Genomic DNA, 23,071 nt, shown 5'->3' with positions numbered 1-23,071 from the left:
TGTGCACTCCTGGGGCTCCCTGATAAACAGATTTAATAAATCTGTGGCTGAATTTTCTTGTACCGATTAATAAGTCCACATTGGGTACAAACACTCCAAGAATCCGGCTTATCTCAGCGCCTGGCTCAGGAACGAGTCGGCGGCCAGCCTTCGGGGGCCTTATCGCAGTCAGCATTCCTCATTCCTATTCCATAGCCTCAATAGGCTTAGAGATGCGGCGCGGCACCCACTGTATGAAGCAGCATTAACAGGCTCCAATGGAGCTGCTCCAGCAACTGCCCCGACATGAAAAAAAAACCTCGGCCGCCCTGTAAATACAAGCAGAATTACATTGTGCTCTCCCGGCCGGATGGAGCACTGGGTGGAAATATTAAGGCAATAACCACGGCTCGAGCTGATAACTCTGATAATTACACCTCTGTAGGCCTGCGAAGCCTGGCGTCAGTCTGTACGGCTCAGGACCTGATAATTATCTGCTGATTTCCATAGAGTGCGGAGCTGGGCAATGCCAATCACAGTAGTTTTCTTTAATGCTTTTCTACAAGCTGCTTTCATTTCTTTGCCTCTAGGTTCTTGCAGAATAAAGAATAAACTGGGTTGAACACTACAGTGGCACAATGATTAACCTCCTCATGTCCAAAAGGAGCTCAGGCTGTGAGTCCCAAAAATACTGGCAGATCCCAAAACTAAGAGACTCTTAAATACCTGCTACGCAGAGCAGGGTCTCTGATGATGGGCATCTTGTTCTTGTTGTAGGCAATGATCTTTTCACTAGTGTGATTATGTTAGTATGTAATAACCTGAGATTTAGGCAGGTTTCACACAGGCATAATACCGCCGCATTTTTCCATTCATATCTCTGTCATCTGATGACAGCTGTAATATGGATGCACAAATACTGATGTATTATGCCTGTCTGAAACAGCCTTTGGTTGGGTTCACACCTGCATTGGAGGCTTTATTGGATGTCTCCATCACAGATTCTGCAAAACATACCATACAAAATAGTATTCTGCAATATTTTCTATGGGAAAATGAGCGACACTATGCCAGAAACCCGATAGACCCTATTAAATTCACTGGGGTCTGTCAGACAACATTTTTGTCTGGAGTGCAACTGGTCTACCGGCACCATTTTTTCCCCATTCTGCTCCAATGACAAAGCAACACAACGGAATACACAACACAAGCTTGAACACAACCTTAGATAATGGATAGTGATGATCAAACAGCGCTGATGTTCATCAGTATTTGACTCCCGCAGTCTTCCCGTTCCATGGGGAGGTGGAGACAGCCCGAGTCCCGCCTGGAAAACAGAAATACAACCTATGGCCCAGGCTGTACTCCTGTTTTCCAGGCGGGACTCGGGCTGTCTCCACGTTCCCCACGGAGTGAAGAGACTGCGGGAGTCAAATACCTATGGTTCGTGTTCGTACGAACCTGAACATCAGCGCTTTTCGATCATCTCTAATAATAAAAAGAGGGGGAGCAGGATCCCTCAGGAGTTTTACTGCTAATCCACGATCCGTACTGCAAAAAAATAGGACATGTCCTAGTGCGGATTGTGACAGTGGTATGGATTACCAATAGAAGTCTATAGGATTACATCCGTAATTGCATCCGAATCCGCATCTGCAAACATGTTGAACTGGTAAAAAAAAAAATTGTTTGCTTAGATTTGATCTGTGTTCTTCACAGACGTCACGGATGTGATGTCCGCAAAAAACACGGATCAGATTTAAGCAAACTTGTTACTTTTTTTTTAACAGTTCAACATTTTTTCGGATGCGGATACAGATGCAATTTCAGACCATTTTTCACGGATCACGGAGTAATAACAGCGGACCTTTATGTGGACCTAAAAAATCACTGAGTGTGTGAATGAGGCCTAAGAGATCCTTAACTGAATTAAATGCAAGCAGCACAGAGAATTTAGTAAATACCTGTGTTGACTTGTCTACTGATAATATATGTTGTAATTGTATGGTGTAATTATAGTCCTACTCTTTATATTCTTAACCAAGACCATGGCTAGTTCTGTGTATGAGTCCATGGCTGAGCGCAGTTTAACAGGCAGGAAAGACAAATGAATCACCATAAAGGGATCCGGGAAGGACAATACATGGAGGAGATAGCTATTTTCACATCATCTGCTCCTTAAAACAATGTAATTGTGTCTATTCTTAGTGGAAGTAAGTGTAGTCCTAGTACAGGGGAATGTGAGGGGTGGGGAACGGCTGGCACCCGGCTGTAATTACCAGTGACTGCTCGGTGATCAGGGTATTCTTCTCTTTACTGTGTATCATACATGGACTTGTGTGACCCTGCACCTGGAGGAAGGCAGCGAGAAGAAGAGATGGAATATACACAAATTACTGCGCTGATTAGCTTTTCATCACTCAGCCTTTCAGCGGCACCTGCTCCGAGCGACCACAAAGTGCGCAGTCTGCAGTGGAGACAATAACTCATTCGGAGCCAGAAGTGCTAGCAGTATAGGGTTAATCCATCTGCTTGCACAAGAACTTTCTCGGGGGGCAGATGAAGATGTAAGTCAACACAATGAGGCATCTGCTTCGTTATACTTCCTTTCAGATAGGGGCGAAAGGGAATGATGAATTATTGTGACAGTGATTCTAGCTAAATTATCTAGATATTTAAAGCACACCTGTCACCTGCCTGCAGAATAGGAACTGAGATATGTATCTGAGCACTGGCATCGCTTAGGGCCCATGGGCACAGGAGCAATGCAATCAACCTTTTCTGCCCAATTCATGATGAATAAGCTCCCCCTTTAGCTATTAACTGGGCACGTTTATAGCAGTAGGTACTTGTTACTTTGTACATAAGCTGCCCTTTAGATAGCAATAGGGCACGTTTATGGCAATAGGTACTTGCAATTTGGTATATAAGCTGTCCTTTAGCTCTGAATAGGGCACGTTTATGGCAATAAGTAGTTCTAACTGGGTACATGAGTTGTCTTTTAGCTCTGAATAGGGCACGTTTATGGCAATAAGTAGTTTTATGGCAGTAGGTACTTGTAATTGGGTATATAAGCTGTCCTTTAGCTCTAAATAGGGCATGTTTATAGCAGTAGGTACTTGCAATTGGGTATAAGCTGTCCTTTAGTTATTAACTGGGCATGGTTATGGCAGTAGGTATTTGTAATTGGGTAAATAAGCTGTCCCTTAGCTCAAACTAGGGCACATTTATGGTGGTAGGTATTTTAGAAAGAAGAAAAAATTCAGATTTTGAACAACAACAGTTTGAACAACTTGTACCAAATTGTACTGTCCATGTGTTAGAAATTGCCACAGAGTCCATGTAATAGTCCCTGCTGAGCCCATATAATAGTGCCTGCTGCACTTTCCATATAATGGTGACTGCTGTAGTGCCCATATAAAAGTCCTGCTACACAGCCTAGATCATAGTGCCTACTTCAGGGCTCATATACTGGTCCCTGCTGCAGTGCCCCTGTAATAGTGGCTACTGCTGTCAATTAAACTTAGAGGGGTACTCCGGTGGGGGGGCACTTTTTTGCTGGGACCGGGGAGGAGGTGGCCGAGGAAAAAGACATCCACTCACGTCTTGGGCCCGCGTCAGACACCCGAAGTGGCCGGGAACCGAGAACCGGAGCGCCGCGATGCGGGACCCGCTGTTGGAACCGGGGAGGTGAGTGGACGTCTTTTCCCTCAGCCACCTCCTCCCTGGTCCCAGCAAAAAAGTGCCCCCCCCTGCTGGAGTGCCCCTTTAAACGATTTATTGTACAATAATTGGCCCATGTAAAAGGCCCTTTCGGGTAGGCTTACACGTACCATTTCCACTGGGGATTCAACACAGCGGATGGTGCCTGAAGTAGAAGAAACGGTATGTGTGAACATATTCTTGTATGGCCCGCTGGGAGCTCTTTTTAATAGTCTCTGCTACAGCGGTCATTGTAAGCTCACTTTTTGGGCTTATTCAAAACACAGAGATGCTAAAAATCTGTTAAGAGCTGAGTGATTACCCAACATTACATGGATGTATACAGCCAGAGCTCATGGCACAGCATAAATTAAATCAGGCACAGAGCACACAGTGCATAACATTGTTACAGATGCATTCTTATGCAATGGGGGACATTTATCAATACTGACGTACTTGTATGCCAGTCTTAAATAAAGCCCTGCCTCCTTTTTCCTGACCCTGCGCCTCGTGCAGGCTCTGTGCAACAAATTTGCACCTGCTTTCAGATTTTCACCAGTGAGCGGGCATAAATCATTATAAACCAGGAGCGGGAGGATGCCACGCCTCCTCTCCACCTTGCCATGCCCCCCCTACCTACCCATCAGGTGAGCAGGGGACAAGCATACACCAGGGAGATGGGGTGAACCTCTGCCTTCTTCCTGGTGTGCAACAAGGATGCAACAATAGCAAATGTCCCCCAATGTGTGCACCTATTGCTGCACCAGGTTGCAAGAACAACCAGAATTACTGTATAGACTGCTTGTGTTGTCCAGGGGCGTAACTAGCAAGGAACGTTGAAGCACCCAGGAGGCCCGGTTGCCTACTGGGTTCTGCAAATAGTGAGTGGGCCCAGTGTTTTGCAGGAGTAGGCCACTGGGCCCCCTGATGTGGTGGGCCCCGCAGCAGTTGCTATGGCTGCTACAGTGGTTTTTACATTCCTGCTTCACCCAACCCTAAACTTAGCTTGCCTAGACCATCACAGCCAACAGCACCCCCTTCTGCATTGACAGGAAGTGACACCTCTGCAACTGCACTGATTGCACAACCATGTAAATTTAGGCTATGCTCACCCTTTGTTTTATTTTCCATCAGTGGTATCAGTAATATTTCCTTCTGTGCAAAATAAAAGCAAAAAAAAAACATTTTTTTTACTGTACAGAAAAGCACAGCAGACTAAGCTTTTAAACAATTAAAAAGAGCATGTTAACATATGTTTAGGATGCTCTTTTGGTATGGGGATATGCAATATGACAATATAGCAATGTTTACACTTGTTTTTTTAAGCTTTACGGTTCACAAAATAGGTTAAAAAAAAGAAAGGATGAACAAAGCCTCTTCATCACATAGTAAGAGAACGAGGTGTGAACAGGGTCTTATTCTAAATAATCTGTATGCATTTGGACAGCTCACATTCATAATGCTGTACTGCTGGCTGTATTACTTATATCTCTGCATTTTCTCCAGTTCCTTGAGCTGTCCAAACATTGAGTAATCGCGGATGATATGGCTCTTCCAGCGTCTCTTTGTGCCGCTGTTTACATAATGTCGACTAATTCAATTATAAAACAAATTGTAATTATTTCTCCTGAGGACAAACGGGCAAAGTCGCAGTCACTCATGGAACAATGAGAGAGCTGTCAGAGGTCCTGCAAAAACACGGTGCCAACGGGGAAGACTTAACTCCTTCATTGACACCCATTCTTTGTGTCCCCATTTCACATGGGTGGTAGAATAGGTGGCAGGCCCTTAGGTGCTGCAGGACAAGGTAGGAGTCCAGACTGTGAGCAGGCGGTGATTAATGCCATGGCGTATTTTATATAATGATTATTACACAGCGGGCTGGCCCATTTGTCTGATGGGATTTTACACATTTCCCTGTTCTCGGCATATATAAAGCACAGCTAAGGGACAGCCCCAGGCTATTTCTGTAACCGATAACTGAGCAAGCTGCATAATATGGACTAAATTCCCTCAAGGGCATCAGTCATTTTAAAGCAGCACTTTCTATTTTGCAGAATTTGGTAAAATTACCATAAAGGTGACAGTCACCTCAAGATGATTGTAAAGAGAAATTTTTCTTCAAAGCAGAACTTCATCAAGGATCCATAGATATATATGGAGCCTCTGTTATGTAGGAGACACTTCTCTCATCCTCCTTCCTTCTCAAGGGATACAAAATACTGAAGCGACTACCTTTATGGCATTAGGCTATGACAGGGACCCCGTCAGCTACAATTAAAAGGCACTGAACATGAACCGTGCAGGAGACGGTTGGGAAATACATGCAAATAATAAGGTCTGATAAATAAGTTTTGTTGTATTCTGAATGTTCCTCATAACTTGCCTCAGGATGGAGCACATATATTTCACATCCTCTTGACTCTGGGAGGAGCTTTATGCTTTGCACACTAGATGATTCACAATTCTTTGCTTATAGGAGTGGGGGAATGGAAGTGACAATTGTTGTGTACCAGTACACTGATTCACTAATCCAAAATATCTCACCTTTAATGCTAAAACTCAGGATTCCCGATTGGATAACCAATTCTTAGAATGATATCTCCAGTGGGTAAAATTTATAACTACAGTATCTTCTTCAAGAAGCACTCCGTTGTTTCTTTTGGTTTTTTTTGTGTTTTTTTTTTGTTTTTTTTGGGGGGGGGGGAGGTTTGCCTTAAAGCGAACTACAATCATTCTCCCCCAAACCACTTGTACCTTCGATAGCTGCTTTTAATTCAATATCTGTCCTGGGGTTTGTTTGGCAGGTGCTGCAGTTATTGTCCTAAAAAACAACTTTTCAACTGTGCCAAAGTGGCGTGGCCTAGAGTATCTGTGCCCTAGCTTTGCACCACCCCTCCGTCCCTCCTCCCCACCCTCCTCATCATTAGGAATACCACTGGCAGGATTTTTCCTATTCCTCTGCAGTGAATACTGCACAGGTGCCTTAACGATCCAGCCCATGTTATGTGTTCACACAGATGATGAATAGTAGAAAATCTGCCTGGAGCATTCCTAATGATGAAGAGGATGGGCAGGAGGGACGGAGGACTGGTGCAAGTCTAATGCATAGACACTCTAGGCCATGCCAGGTTGGCACAGGGCTGCAAGTTTAAAGTTGTTTTTTTAGGACAATAACTGCATCATCTGCTGAACGGACCCCAGGACAGATCTTGGATTAAAAGCAGCTATCCGAAGGTACAAGTGGTTTGGGGTGGGCAGATTGTCGGTACTGAGTCACTTTAAATGCACACTCACTACCAGTATCACTGCAGTGTCATCTGTCTCTTCCCAACTATGCTGCATCCCTACAATTAATAACTGCAACTGGATCAGTCTGGCAACCAACAAATTACATGCTCTACTGTATACACAAGAATTCAGTCCTCCCTGTGTAGCTGCCTTTCTGTGAAGTACAGTATTACATCAGATCACTCCTGACAGCTCTCAGACCTCTTCTCTTCCACCCAGCTCTGCCTTCCATCAGTATATCATTTTATGTTTGGACTGATGCTTCTGTATATATGATATTTACTTTATTTAAGAGACCAGTAATGTACTGTAGTAGGTGAGCCTATACAACCAGCTGCAGAGCTATACAACTCCCCTGACTTGCGCTGCCTATCTTCAGTGTAAATCTGTAATGTGTCCAATGAGAAGCAGCCTGACACTGCTTTCCTGTGTGTGAGAGCTGACAGAGAAAACCCTGACAAGGAGAAAGGCTGAAGCTGCATCTCATATGATACAACAGAAGTTATATGTATAATCTATAATTTGCTGCACTTAGGATTAGGACAGTAATGAGACTACACACCCTTAGTCTTGGTAAAGCCAGGGGCATCATGGGAAAAACAGATCACAATAAGAAAACCATATCAGAGGGGAAATAAGAGGGTACATAATCTATGCATGAATCATCAACTACAATAGTTATACACAAGGGAAACACAAGAGCCTCTATTTTATTTTTTTCATAGTAAAGAGTGTTTAGGGGTTCCATGGCACAAGGGGAAAAAGGTACCTGCTGCAAGTACACCACAGATCCATTGCTACACCCCAGACACCTATGCTACAATCCACATTCACCATCCCAATGAAAGAATAGGGCCAAACTAATACAAGCCTCTGTGCCGTTCCCATGGGTGATGTCCTTCAATATACCAAAGGGATAACACCACAGAGGTTGTTTAAAAAACATGAACATATGCAAAATCTCCTCTCCTCTATAAAGGTATGGTGGCATGGAGTGGATCCAGATATTGCTATGAAGCCCATTCTTCTATCAATGATATCAAGTTTGGATGCCCTGGGGTACTGCACAGCAATGTCTTATATATCCCCCCTATACAATGTCAGGTGCATTATGTTTGAGGGTTATTTCTCTACACAATGTCTCTCCAGGCAACTATTTGCTGAGAGCTATTGGCTTAGTTTTGACGTTGCCTGATTGTCGCTTCCTTCAATTTCTGATCATTAACTAAATGGGAGGCCATTAATCGACGGGCCGAGGAGGAAATAATTCCCCAGCACATATGTATTACCCTCCACCCACCCGTCCAGTACACAGCCGCAGAGTGAAAGGAATGTTCAATTAAACATCAAGAACACAATAATGTCTGGGGTGGGAATGGATTGTAAGGCTCTGCTGGTAAGGATTGAACGGTGACTCAGATGCCGGGACCTGAAGGCTCCTGCTGAGAATAACGTGTTTTCTAATGGTACTGAAGTATGCTATCTCAATAATTATTACTGGATCCACGAAACTAAGTAGTCACAAGTGGAGTAAACAACTTGTACACATACGGTAGGGTCACATGAAGTACTGTCATTACACAAGGTGAAAGTGACACAAAGATGATACAACCATTGTCTGTTGTCAGAAAACAGGTCACAGGTATACCAGCATGGTCTATATCACTATATTCAAGAATATGTATAACTTATACCTGTTGTACATATATCGAAATCCAAAGATGAGTCCAGCACCCGGAGCGGAGGTAAGCTCTTATCAAATGTTTATTGCAAAACTATCATGGTCCCAGGAATATAAAGTACATTTGATGCGTTTTGGCATAAAAACAGGACTTTTTCACAACTTGGTATGACCAAGATGTGAACAAGGCGCGTATTTACACTGAAATGTGCCAACTGTACTTTTTATTCCTGTGCCTATAGAGAGACAACTGAACCTCCTTGAGTAGTCAACATACAAAAATTCTTTATTTCGTAAAAAGGCACATACATTTAAAAAAAGTCATAACAAACAGTGAACTGCGACCGAGAAAATACATTAAAAACAACAGAAAACATACAAATGAGGGGTGCTGCTGTCAGGCACTATAGAGATGATGAGGGAAAAAGAGACTACAAATCAATGGTATAATACCATAAAAGAGACCCTTAACCAGCTCTATCACAAGGTGACCCTATAAAGTGTTTCAAGGGGTACCCCTTGAAAAAGGTTGTTTGCCGACACGTGCGTTGGGGTGGGGGCAGCTGTCTGGCTGGCATATCGAATCCACTTGGGTAAAGTATAACACTTTATATGGTCACCTTGTGATAGAGCTGGTTAAGGGTCTCTTTTATGGTATTATACCATTGATTTGTAGTCTCTTTTTCCCTCATCATCTCTATAGTGCCTGACAGCAGCACCCCTCATTTGTATGTTTTCTGTTGTTTTTAATGTATTTTCTCAGTTGCAGTTCACTGTTTGTTATGACTTTTTCTAAATGTATGTGCCTTTTTATGAAATAAAGAATTTTTGTATGTTGACTACTCAAGGAGGTTCAGTTGTCTCTGTATAGGTATATGGTTTGTAACTAGAACCCATTAATATTATTTCAATACAACATCCTCCACTCATAGAATAACGCATATGTGCTTCAGTGTGGGGGAGATCTGCTATACTTCTTTCTTTTGTATACATTTTTATTGCTGTGACAGTTTGGCAATAAAAATTGGATACAAGCTTACCTCCGCTCCGGGGGCTGGACTCATCTCTAGATTTCTGCTTGTGGGCTGTTCCCTAGGCTTGTCCGAGCATCGGAGAGGGAGAGATGCCTGGTGAGCTGACTACTACAGACTTTACATATGACAACTACAGGCTGTACATATATCATTATATACAGAAGATGCCTGTATGACACCAGCATGGTCCATTTTATTTTATACGAGAAGATGTATAACTCATACCAGCTATACATACATAATTATATAAAGAATATGTCCAAGGTATACCAGCACTATACTGTATATAAGAAGAGACATAACCTACACCAGCAGTACATATAAAACTATATACCCGAGGATGCCCAGGTCCATATCATTACTGTCTTTTGGGGCTTAAAAGTGTAATTTCCCACTGTAAGCATAGATAGGACTTTGATTAAAGGGGTTAGAAAAACATCACAGTTTTCTCCCAAAACAGGACCAGCCTTCCATTGAGGTGAATAGAGCTGAGTTGTAATACCACACACAACTCGAGGACAAGAGAAGTGCTATTTTTAAAAAAAATGCAGCTACATTTTCCTAATGGTTAACCCCTTTAACTATGCAAATAAATGGGCACTGTCACTTTAAAATGTTGTAGCGACATACCAAAAATTGACCTGGTACAGGCACTAGAACTAGCTGGGTGAAGCATGCGCTAAGCGCATTCCTAGCTCTGTGTCACGTGACTAAAATGTGCTCCCAATGTAAGTCTATGGGAACAACTCGGTCATGCCACAGAGTGGGGAGAGAAGCGCTCAGCAGCATGCCTCTTTCCCAGCTTGTTCTCTTGATCAGTCGGGATTTGAACACTCAGAACTTGAACAATAAAAACTTTTGACATTTCTGTACAAGTGACAGGCATACTTGTCTGATCATAGAAGTCTGACCAGGCTAAACCAAATGCTCTACAATTGCTTTTTCTTTTTCTGCCTTTTTACAAAACTGCAGCATGCCCCTCAAATAAATGGGATTCTGCTTTTGCAGTTCAGCCAAAAGCCCAGCCCCCTTGCTCTGTGGTGGGATTTCCTTTATGCCATCAGTTCTTATGATGAGAACTCCTATAACCCGCTATACAGTTTGGTGCAGCCTCTGAGTGGGTTAAGTGGCCTATGAGTAAGACAGCTCTGGCCTTGTGATGCAGGAGAGGAGATATTTTCGTGGCCAGCGGGAAGCTGGTGAATAATGAATGTGACATGTCGGCTACACCCATCACCCTCTCCGTCCCACGCCTGACATTTTATTCTACCTGAAGGGCTTTCTGCTATTTGGGACAGGATCACCAGCCGAGTGTGGAGCTTCTCCGCAGTCACTTCTTATCACTTTCTGCAGCTAGCGTGAACTTTAAAAGACACAGCTGATTAGGTGGTTGCCCTCGCCATGTCAGCCCACGACTCTCTCCATTCGGAGGGCGCTCTGCTGCTTCTTTATCTAGACCTGAATAAGGAACATTTATAAAATCAGCTAAATCAATCTGCTTTATTCTAATCACTAGGATTCATCCAGGCGAGTGGAAAGAGAAGGACTGATGAAAGAGCACTAAAAAGCTGAGGGTCTGACAGGTAATTCCATGGAATGAAATTTGTGATTTCTGTTTTAGTCATCAGCATGTATCTGATTCTCTAATAACCCTAAATTACTGGATACAATAGTAATATTGGTAAAAGTGCCCAATATTTGGCCTCAGGTTTTATAGACAATGGAGCCCTAGGCAGGAAGCAAAGTAAATGTGATTCCAAAATCACTGAAAGGGTTAATTATGAATATCATGATGGTCTAAGGTAGTGAAGGAGCTAATGCTACATTCACCGGCGGCCTAAGGCAGTAAAGAGGTCAAGCAAAGCCAGGTTTCTCCTTGGGGGCCCCCTAAGAACAATTTTACCACTTCCTAAAACTAGCTGTAATGGTTTTGCCATGCAGCTCTATTAAAGGTGCAGAGGAGCAGGTGAGGGCTCTGATCACCCCGCTCATTACATATGGCTTGCATCTTCTCATGGTCCCTTTTGTGCCTTCTGTTTGGTGTTATTGCTGTTCATAGACATGCATTTTATAGACGGCAGGAAACCCCCATATCCCCCATAATCTTTACCATTTAATTTAGAAGCAATTATGAACACATATTATTGCATCAGTCCTGATCTGTTTTCTTTGTACAATAGAAGAAAATAACATATATGGGTTTTATCTGCTATTGAAATTCCATTTCTGTATCACTAAACATGATGCAATGCTTCATGCGATTCTAATAATAGAAAAGCATTAACTTCAGGAATAACACATACTGATGAGCTCAAATATGCATGACTTGTACCATTACCACATAGTAACACACGAAAATATGATGTAGGCACGGCACACAGATTCTGACCTCAGCCACTGCTGCAGCCATAGGGAATACTGAGGAAACTGCTACTGTATTCTACTCTATATCTCTTATGTGCACATGCAGCAGTCTATAGACAAAGCCCTGAAAATCTCTCAAGGACACATCACACAGTGATTTCAGGGAGATGCAATGTATACAGTATAAGGTGGGCGGTCGCTTACATGAACCGCCAATGTGCAGCTTCCACCTACACCAAGTCGTAGGAATATATCAAATGAAACATCACTGGAGTTTTATTTTGTCTGCATATATTTTGTCTTTGTGCATATATATATATATATATATCTATATATATATATCTCAATGTCTTTCAAACTTAGGGATATCTGTACAAGCATAAACAATTGTGTTGTGAATCAATGATGCATTGGAGAGGCAAGGGGACATGGTTTACATGTTGATGGCCACAGATAATTGACCTTTTATGCTATTAAAATCTTCTTTGGTTTGCATTTTTCTAGTGTCCTTGGAATTAATGGCAGCATGGAGCAGTACTTGCAGTCCATTCCGGTTGCATAGGTAGTCTATCCCCTCCAGGATGGCACAGCTATTGTGCCATAGTTTGCTGAGTCTCCCAGCACAGTCTGAAGAGTATGAAGCAGACAGTAGCACAAGGGCCATTACAAGGGCCAGACAGTGATGAAAAAAGGCATCAACCCAGCAGCAGGACTGTTATCTGCTCCATTGGGAGGAGATCTCTAAGGACACCATTCACGGTCATTAGGAGCATGTCTGGATGTTGTAAGGAGTTCATACAGTCATCTGGTGTACACAACCACTACTGAGCCACATTAAGAGTTGCCATTAAAGATAGGCGAATTTACACTACAAAGTAAATCACTTAAGGCCCTATTCCACGGAACGATTATCGTCCGTATTCGGCTGATATCGGCCGCTACGGACGATAATCGTCCCGTGGAATAGAGTGCAACGATCAGCCGACATCGTTCATGTCGGCTGATCGTTGCAGTCGCTTGTTTTTGAACATGTTGAAAAACAAACGACTGATATAGCAGCGATCTGCTGCCGTCGCTCCGTTGAATAGGAGCATCGGCAGCAGACGCTGCTATATCCTATGGGCTGCCCGGACGATCAGCGATCACCCGGGCAGCCCCCCCGCAGCTCCCCGCAGCCCCCTTCCGCACTCAACCGCTCGCTGCAGCCGCGTTGAATAGCGGCGGCAGCGAGCGGGGAACGAGGAGCAAACGAGCGCTGAGAGCGCTCGTTTGCTCCTCTAAACGACCCGTGTAATAGGCCCTTTAGTTAGCTCAGCAATTGGCTTATCAGCCTGGGAAAGCTGGATCCAGTACTGCTAGAAGTTTTGAAGGACTGGATCGAGCTTCTCCAGGCACCCAGAGCAGGGCAACATGGACTTCAAAGGCAGCCGGCTGATAAGCCGATTGCTGAGCTAACTGAGTGATTTAATTTGTTTGTAGTGTAAATTCTCTTTAATGGCAACGCTTAATGTGGCTCAGTAGTGTGTGTGTGTACCCCAGATGACTGTATGCACTCCTTACAACGTCCAGACATGCTCCTAATGTGTCCTAAAGTCCCCATTACACAGGGTGACTATGAGGAGCAAAGGAGCGCTGTCAGTGCTTGTTTGCTCCTCATTCCGCGCTCACTGCCGTCGCTATTACATGCGCCAGCAGCGAGCAGGTAAGTGCAGGAGGGGGGGGGGGGGGCTGCCCAGGTGATCGCTTGATCGTCCAGGCAGCCCATAGTATATAACAGCGGTCTGTTTCCGCCGCTCCTATTCCACTGAGCAATAGCAGTAGGTCGTTGCTGTATGAGTCGTTCTTCTTTCAACAATGTTGAAAGGCAAATGACTGCAACAATCAGCCAACATCGTTGCATTGTTGTCGGCTGATCGTTGCCTTCTATGATACGGAATGATTATCAGCCAAATACGGCCTATAATCGTTTCATGTATTAGGGCCTTAAGAGATCTCCTCCCAATGGAGCACATAACAGTCCTGCTGCTGGGTTGATGCCTTTTTTCATCACTATCTGGCTATCCTCATGTAATGGCCCTTGTGCTAGTATCTGCTCCATATTCTTCAGACTGTGCTAGGAGACTCAGTAAACTATGGCACAATGGATGTGCTATCCTAGAGGGGATAGACTACCTATGCAACCGGGATGGGCTGCAAGTACTGCTCCATGCTGCCATTAATGGCAAGGACACTAGGAAAATGCATTTGTACTGTAAATTCACTCATCTCTAGTTACCAAGATGAAATTTCTCACAAATTGCATCTGCCTTGCAACTTATTACTTTGACATTTGATGTGATCTGTGACCCAGCCCTTAGGGTCTGTTCCCACATACAAAATAGACTGTGGATTTAAAGAGTGCAGGAGTGCAGGAAGTGAGCGGCGGGGAGCAGAGGGCTTGAGCCATACTCTGCTCCTCACAAAACCCCCTTAATGCTGCAGATTTTATATTTATTTATATTTATATATTTATATTTGATCAAAGAATTATCAAAGAATTACACAATTTATAGAAACTAAGACTGTTGACTTGACTAGCTGAGCTTTATTGGTTGCTATGGGCAAAAAAGGACATTTTTACTTTAAGCCCCAGTTCACACTGAGCAAAAACGGTGGAATCCCACCGTGCTCAGTGTCCTGCAGTATTTCTATGGAAGCGCGTGCGCGCCTCCGCTTCCTCCCCTCTCCACTCAAAGAAGTGACATGTCAATTCTTTAAACGGAGATTGGCGGCAGCGGAGGCCAGCGCACGCTTTCATAGAGATACTGCAGGACGCTGAGCACGGTGGGATTCCGCGGCTGAATTCCAACAGGGTCTAAGACTCTTTGAAGAATCTCCCCTGGAGAGTTTCAGGTTGCCTAGCATCCAGCTAATTTTTCATCTCGGTGACCACCTTACAGTAAAGTAGGCGCTTCTAGTAAGTTTCATCTACTACACATTAGACTGTCTCTCCCAGGACAAAGGCTTGTTTCAGTACACAAATTACTGTACATTTACCTGGAAGCACTATTAATCGGCATCAGAAAAATCAGAGTGAGGGGATGCAATATGCTATCTGTGTGTATGGGAGAAATTATTCTGCATCCAGGGTTTAACCATACAATCATACTTGTTGTGTGTGTCAATATCCAGTTATTTATCTAAGTTCATGGGAGGACACAAACATATACACAGCTGTCCATTCAGTCCCAACACTGCCTGGCGCTGTCCATTTGAGCGTGGTGCTGATCGTACTGACAAGGTGGTGAAAGAATAGCTCTGACTCTAATGTAAGATAATGAATGTGCTCCTGTTCTCTGACCCACCATTCACTTCTCCGACAACTCTGTAAACTGACGGAAAACTTCAACCCTTGTTTCCACTCAATTATCAGTTTTTCTGTCTCTGAAGCTTTACCCATAGTGGGTCAAATAGAAAGATCAGTCAATACCGGGGTATTACCAATGTTACACAGTCCTGCAGAGGGAGAAGAACACAGTTTTATTAAAAGAAATGCCCTGAAGAACAAGAAAAGTATCTACACAATACATCAAATAATACACCAAAACAATTCTGTTAGTGTATTATGCTACAAGAATGTGCTCAAATACCACAAAAGACTAGATGGACTCAAGATTTAGACCCCCAAGACCACATATTAAACAGGTGGCTTATTGTGAGGAACTGTATAATAAATGAAAGATGGAGGAAATAGTATGCCATCATTCAGATGATATTTCCTGATCATTGACTTATCACACAGAACTCTATCTTCTTGGCATCTATCTTCTTACATGGTACCTTGTCTGACCATAACACCTGAGATGTTATCCATGAACGATACTGGTGTCTTAGATATTATGATAGGAACATACCAGGAGGACAGAACCACAGCAGCTATCCAACTTAGGGCCAACCCTAAAAACCACTACATAGACACTGACACCCATCTGGTCCAATGGGAAGCCACATTCTAGAATTTTTGAGAGCCAGGGCTATATTCTCTGCAATATATAATATTTTGCATTCATGTATGTAAGTATCTCTCTGACTAGACTCAGACCACATAAGTTCCTAGGTTTACATCTTCTGTGATGGGACTTAGATTAAAGGGGTTAGAAAAACATCACAGTTTTCTCCCAAACAGGACCAGCCTTCCATTGTGGTGAATAGAGTTGTAATACCACACACAACCTGAGGACAAGAGAAGTGCTTTTTTTTTTTTTGAAGAATGCAGCTACATTTTCCTAATGGTTAACCCCTTTAACTATGCAAATAAATGGGCACTGTCACTTTAAAATGTTGTAGCGACATGCCAAAAATTTGAGCACCGAATGGTGCTGTATCTAACATCCCATGATATAATGTATCTTACGGTGCCACAAATGCCTACTATTGTGTACATACCCCTTGTGCCACCAGGATATGGACTCTATGGGAGGCATTTATTAAGTCCGGCGTTTTTTACGCCGGACGTAAAAATGCCCCCGCAGCTCCGGCGCTACGGAGATTTATGTAGAGGCGGACTGCCTCTACATAAATCCTGTGCGCGCCGTTGCGCACCGCCGAAAACCTGCGCCAGCTGAGGACTGGAGTAGGTTTTCGGCGTACATTTCGGCGGAACGGATGATAAATCGCGTGGACTCTGAGTCCGCGCCCTCCGTTCCGCCCACTCTCCGCCCCTTTTCCGCCCCCTTTCCGCCCCCTGGCGTACTCGGGGGAAAGTGACGATTTGCGAATATTTTATTCGCAAATCCGCCATTTTTGCTTAAAAAAACACGCAAATCGGCACTTTCCGCCGAAAATCATCCATTCGCCGGATGATACATGTGGCCCTATGAGATCTGTGAACGTGTCATGTAAAAGTTTTATGTGTCCAACTTCAATAAAACTTTTTAAAGCCTCTTTTCACTGCTGTCAGTGCAGTATTTCATTTATGACTTTCACTGTCCTACCCTACATCAACCCCCTTTAGGCTGGTAGGAATTATCACCATCACTGTCATCCTTACCTGCCCCCACTGTTTCCTGGCCAGGCATCACTTATGTTCTATAGTATAACAGTTTAGGCTTAGTATCCCTGCTTTTGTTAAACTTGGCAATCAATCCTGGTCCCAGGCTCCCCACGCACTTCACAAACGCTTTGCTCCCTCCCAAGATGAATTGACATTGCAGCCAAAACACGTCCAGTCCGGTCGGCTCAGATAAATGAATCAGAGGCCCCCTGCGCTCTGCGCCAAGGCAAATCATTTCCTTCTTTATGGCCACTGATTAAATCCAGGCTTCTGGTTGTGTATTTGAGTTGCATCGTTTGCTCCAGGGGACGCCATGAACAGCAAGTCGCAGCTTATGACTTATAGCCGGGAATGGAGACGGCTCTGAGAGATGTTTATTACCCTGCACTGACAGCATGTGTTTATATGTGACCCCCTGAACATTCCTGGGGATGAAGAAGAACGACTACAATTCCAACTACAATAACCATAGCTGCATAATCATAGCATGACTTAGAGGTGTTGTGATAACACAGGGACATTGACTTATGGAGAGTATTTGTAACAGAAAAAGATAGCAGTAAGCAAAATTTCAGGTTTTGCTACCTAGGGAAGAAGGACTATAGTGTTTTGTTGACACTAGGGCCAATGAATGATGTATAAATCAGTTCAGATCTTGGGTGTGTGTCAGTCTTCACAGTATTTCTGGCATTCTATTCATGAACCATGAAGGACAGGATGACAAGTGAGGAGCGGTGCATGATGTACATTAGAAATGCCTTTAATGCCTTTCATTTCTTTAAACTATAACCAAAGTTCTATGAACAGTTGATGGCATTGTGCATCGCTCCCCGAGAACTACACATGGTGAATGTAAAATTTTACCAGCTAATTTGCCTTTCAGTTATAAATAGAACCCGTTGTAACACCTCAGATGTAAAGTTTTACTCGCTGCTGCAGACCTGAAATTTCTAAAGCGTTGCTGCTATGCACTCATTTTAGAAAACCAGAATGTGTTACTAGGGACGACTACAGCGCGGTGGAGGGGAGGGTGTAAAGCTGGGAGGTCTTTCATAGATCATCTTTAACATTGTGCTAGAACCAAATGCTCTCAAGTCCATTGTCATACACTGTTGCTTTTGGTATATGGTTATATTCTTTGATTTTGAATAAAACAGTGCTCAATAGGGCTGATATAATACTATTGATGAGATAAACTAAGCAGAAAGCTGACAGTATTTGCAGGGGGCATGTCCTCTGTTTTGTCAGATGCCCGAACATGTTTACTACGGGGCAAATTTATCGATTGTGCTCCTGGCACACGTCACAGAAAAGGTGAAATTTTGTGCAAACCATGCGATTTGCACGTGGCATAAGCTCCACTCTGCCTGTTTGCGTAAATCATGTCAGGAATCTACACCTGCTCTGGGGCAGGTATAGATTTCTGTGCGGTAGACTCAGTTCCTGCCTGGTGTGTGCCTCATAGTAGATCCGGTGGACCACATGGGGACGAGACTTCACTTAAGACGTACAAGGGCGTCGGGCTTGATAAATGTCTTCCTATATCTTTTCCTACAATTTTTGTTGCATCTAATTTACACTTACCTGATTAATTTAAAGTAGTCTTTTTACATTAGTGACATGAATTGTGAAGTTTTGTTGGTGCACACATGAAAAAACAATTAAATACACTGAGGGCCTTCAGAGAAACTAAACACCTAATGTGTAAGGATTTTAAAAACCTAACAATCTTCGTAAATCTGGGCCTATGAGTTAGGTTTATTGCTTTTTTTTCCTTTGAGGTTTCTGGAATATTAGTATTGTGGCCCCTTGTATCTCTGTAGAAGCTTTTAGCAATGTATTGAATACACGCTCCACCTTTCTGTGGAGCGTGTATTCAATACATTGCTAAAAGCTTGTAATCTAGTACATATATGTGCCCCTGGTGATCTAATAGTATTAGTGTACAGTCCCATATGATATTTTGGAACCAGAAACCAATCCCTGCCTAATCCCATGTGGATATCAATGAAATCTTCTGTTTTATTGTATAGTGTTAAAATCAAAATGGGATAACAAGACATAAAGCAATAGTACCATTTCCATTTTGTTCTTATGGGGGGCAGGGAACTCCAGTAGTGGCCCCAAAAACACCAGAGACTTCGGCTGGGGAGAGGAAAGGCGTTAAGCAGGTGCGTTCACAGGAGCGACAATTGTATCATGCCTGACTGGTCGCTTCATCTGGCTTAGAACATCTATCTATATAACACTGTTGTGGGGCATCTTCTGTATGGTGGCATTATTTGGTCACTATATGGTGGCAATATTCTGATTGGCGTCAGAAAAAGACCACTTGGTTCATCTCGTCTGCCCTTTTAGTGACTACTTTTTATTATCTTAGGATATATATATGATATATACAGCCCTGCAAGTGCCCAAGATGCAGAACAGAGAAGGTTCACCTTATCCATATGATGTCAGAGTGTGTTTAAACCACGGTTCTACATTACTATACTACTACTATTTACTAACAGAAATCCATAGCAATTATACTCTGATTGACCCTTCCCTGCTCTTTCCACAGAGCATCACTTCAATGGTTAACAGTACATCTTAGCATTTCAGAGAAGGAAACACAGGCATGTCTTTGTGATCTCATACAACCTCTTTAACAGTCACTTAACCTCATAGACAGGTTATAAATGAGAATCAGTCATTAGAAGTATGCTTCCTTCCCCCATAACAGTGTGCTGGCCTGTCAGTGCTCGGGGTTTTAAAGACTGTCTTAACTCAATGAAGAAACAAACAGCGTTTGATGCCCTTGGAGTGCTGCAGGCGGTGTAGAAAAAACTAATGAGTGAGAGATTTATAGTGTGTTATAAAACACAGAATCCGTGTAAAGAGAACTGTCACAAATGAGAGAACATGCAAAGCGCTAGTGCCATTATCTCCCTTAATGTTAATGCCATTAAAGGTGCAGCATTATATAAATGGGTTAAAAAAAGCTGAGGAATCTAGAGCATCCAACACATCAGATTAGATATTTCACAGATCTATCTTGCAGCGTCTAGCACAGTTTTTACAGTGTTACATAAACGGGGTGACTGACTGTAATGAGTGGTCAAATCAGTCATTACAGATTACATCAATGTATGGCAAGCTTTAGATCAACTATAATAATATATACAATTATGTGTATATACACTACTGTTCAAAAGTTTGGGGTCACATTGAAATGTCCTTATTTTTGAAGGAAAAGCACTTTACTTTTCAATGAAGATAACTTTAAACTAGTCCTAACTTTAAACAAATAAACTGTATACATTGGTAATGTGGTAAATGACTATTGTGGCTGCAAATGTCTGGTTTTTGGTGCAATACCTACATAGGTGTATAGAGGCCCATTTCCAGCAACTATCACTCCAGTGTTCTAATGGTACAATGTGTTTGCTCATTGGCTCAGAAGGCTAATTGATGATTAGAAAACCCTTGTGCAATCATGTTCACACATCTCAAAACAGTGTAGCTCGTTACAGAAGCTACAAAACTGACCTTCCTTTGAGCAGATTGTGTTTCTGGAGCATCACATTTGTGGGGTCAATTAAACGCTCAAAATGGCCAGAAAAAGAGAACTTTCATCTGAAACTCGACAGTCTATTCTTGTTCTTAGAAATGAAGGCTATTCCATGCGAGAAATTGCTAAAAAAATATAAGATTTGCTACAACGGTGTGTACTACTCCCTTCAGAGGACAGCACAAACAGGCTCTAACCAGAGTAGAAAAAGAAGTGGGAGGCCGCGTTGCACAACTAAGCAAGAAGATAAGCACATTAGAGTCTCTAGTTTGAGAAACAGACGCCTCACAGGTCCCCAACTGGCATCTTCATTAAATAGTACCCCCAAAACAAATGTTGATCTACAGTGAAGAGGCGGCTGCGGGATTTTGGGCTTCAGGGCAGAGTGGCAAAGAAAAAGCCATATCTGAGACTGGCCAATAAATGAAAAAGATTAAGATGGGCAAAAGAACACAGACATTGGACAGAGGAAGACTGGAAAAAAGTGTTGTGGACGGATGAATCCAAGTTTGAGGTGTTTGGATCACAAAGAAGAACGATTGTGAGACACAGAACAAATGAAAAGATGCTGGAAGAATGCCTGACGCCATCTGTTAAGCATGGTGGAGGTAATGTGATGGTCTGGGGTTGCTTTGGTGCTGGTAAGGTGGGAGATTTGTACAGGGTAAAAGGGATTCTGAATAAGGAAGGCTATCACTCAATTTAGCAACGCCATGCCATACCCAGTGGACAGCGCTTGATTGGAGCCAATTTCATTCTACAACAGGACAATGACCCTAAACACACCTCCAAATTGTGCAAGAACTATTTACAGCAGAAGCAGGCAGCTGGTATTCTATCGTTAATGGAGTGGCCAGCGCAGTCACCAGATCTGAACCCCATTGAGCTGTTGTGGGAGCAGCTTGACCGTATGGTACGCCAGAAGTGCCTATCCATCCAATCCAACTTGTGGGAGCTGCTTCTAGAAGCGTGGGGTGCAATTTCTCCAGCTTACCTCAACAGATTAATAGCTAGAATGCCAAAGGTGTGCAATGCTGTAATTGCTGCAAAAGGAGGATTCTTTGACGAAAGCAAAGTTTGATGTAAAAACAATGTTATTTCAAATACAAATCATTATTTCTAACCTTGTCAATGTCTTGACTCTATTTTCTATTTATTTCACAATGTATGGTGGTGAAGAAGTGTGACTTTTCATGGAAAACACAAAATTGTTTGGCTGACCCCAAACTTTTGAACGGTAGTGTATGTCTTTGTTCCTTTTTGGCATTATATTTGCAAAAAATATATAATCTCTATGAAAAAATATTGATTTTGGTATAAACGGTGCTAAATGTTCATTGTGCTACATGCTCAGTGGGTGGGGCTGGGTATACGGCTTTAAGGTAGGTGTGTGTCTTCATTGTGAAGAGGTGTGGCTTGAATGTCACCTGCTGCACCTAGATGTGGCAAAATGTAGGTATAGATACTTTAAGGTAACCTCCTCTTGGCGAATTTAGTAAATAGTCTAAGCCAGTGTGATAGATCTGTGTAGTTCCAGACTATGGTGTACAGATTTTAACACACCACTGATTAACCTGGGCCACTTTTTTTGTTAAACCTCCTTTTGTAAGCACAGTCTATGTTCCAAACACAGTTTTTTTTTCTTCTGTGTTTTAATCATGGTGGATTTTTCATTACTTCTGTATTACTACTGTCTTGTCTGTAGGAGTACTGAACCTAACTCAACCCACTGTCCTTGCTTATTTAGATGGTCTGCCCTAGGGGGCAGCCCCCAACTGTGTGACTGTTCTCCCTAGATGTAAGACCCGTCAGGGGTAAAGGAAGGTCAATAGTCCATGTCAAAACCAGCCATGTACGGATAAGCCACAAATTGTGAACCAAGGAAAGTCAATAACAAGCCAAAGGCCAATGGTCTCCAGGAGGAGACCAATACCACAGACAGAGTCAGAAACAGAGGCAATACAATTAAACATAGTCACAGTCAAACACAGTATAAAATGGACCTGTCAGCCGAAAACAGGGGTATAAATGAGCCTATGGCTAGATAGGGCTAGTTGTCAGGAATCAGGGAATACCAGTAGTGAATTTATTTACACATATACAGGAGGAATAACAAAGGATTTGCCCTATGTTAAGTTGTAAGATAAGAGTCATGTCAGAAAAGCATGACATTTTTAAAGGGAACCTAATATCACTTTCATGCTGCCAAAATTATAAGTCATTGGGGCTAGTCCCAGGTGGCTTCTCCTCTCAATACCAGCCTTGATTGATAGATCTCTTCATGTACCCAAACAGGGAGAAATACATCAACTAAGGGTAGCAATGCAGTAGAAGCCACTGGAGACTACCTTAATGAATGGTGGTTCAGGCAAAATAAAAATGATGTCAGGTTTCCTTTAAGTGCGTCAGTCTTAGAATCTGGTTTCAGCTTCTCA

At 42.9% G+C, this 23,071-nt stretch overlaps 1 protein-coding gene across 1 annotated transcript in view; it reads right to left on the bottom strand.

The window, feature by feature from the left end:
• GRIP2 (glutamate receptor interacting protein 2) overlaps positions 1–23,071 on the bottom strand; it is a 257,423-nt gene that overhangs the window by 167,803 nt on the left and 66,549 nt on the right. The window lies entirely within an intron of this gene.

The sequence above is a fragment of the Dendropsophus ebraccatus genome, chromosome 4, assembly GCF_027789765.1.
Source record: "Dendropsophus ebraccatus isolate aDenEbr1 chromosome 4, aDenEbr1.pat, whole genome shotgun sequence".
Classification (NCBI taxonomy): Eukaryota; Metazoa; Chordata; class Amphibia; order Anura; family Hylidae; genus Dendropsophus; species Dendropsophus ebraccatus.
This window is presented reverse-complemented; position numbering and strand designations above follow the sequence as displayed.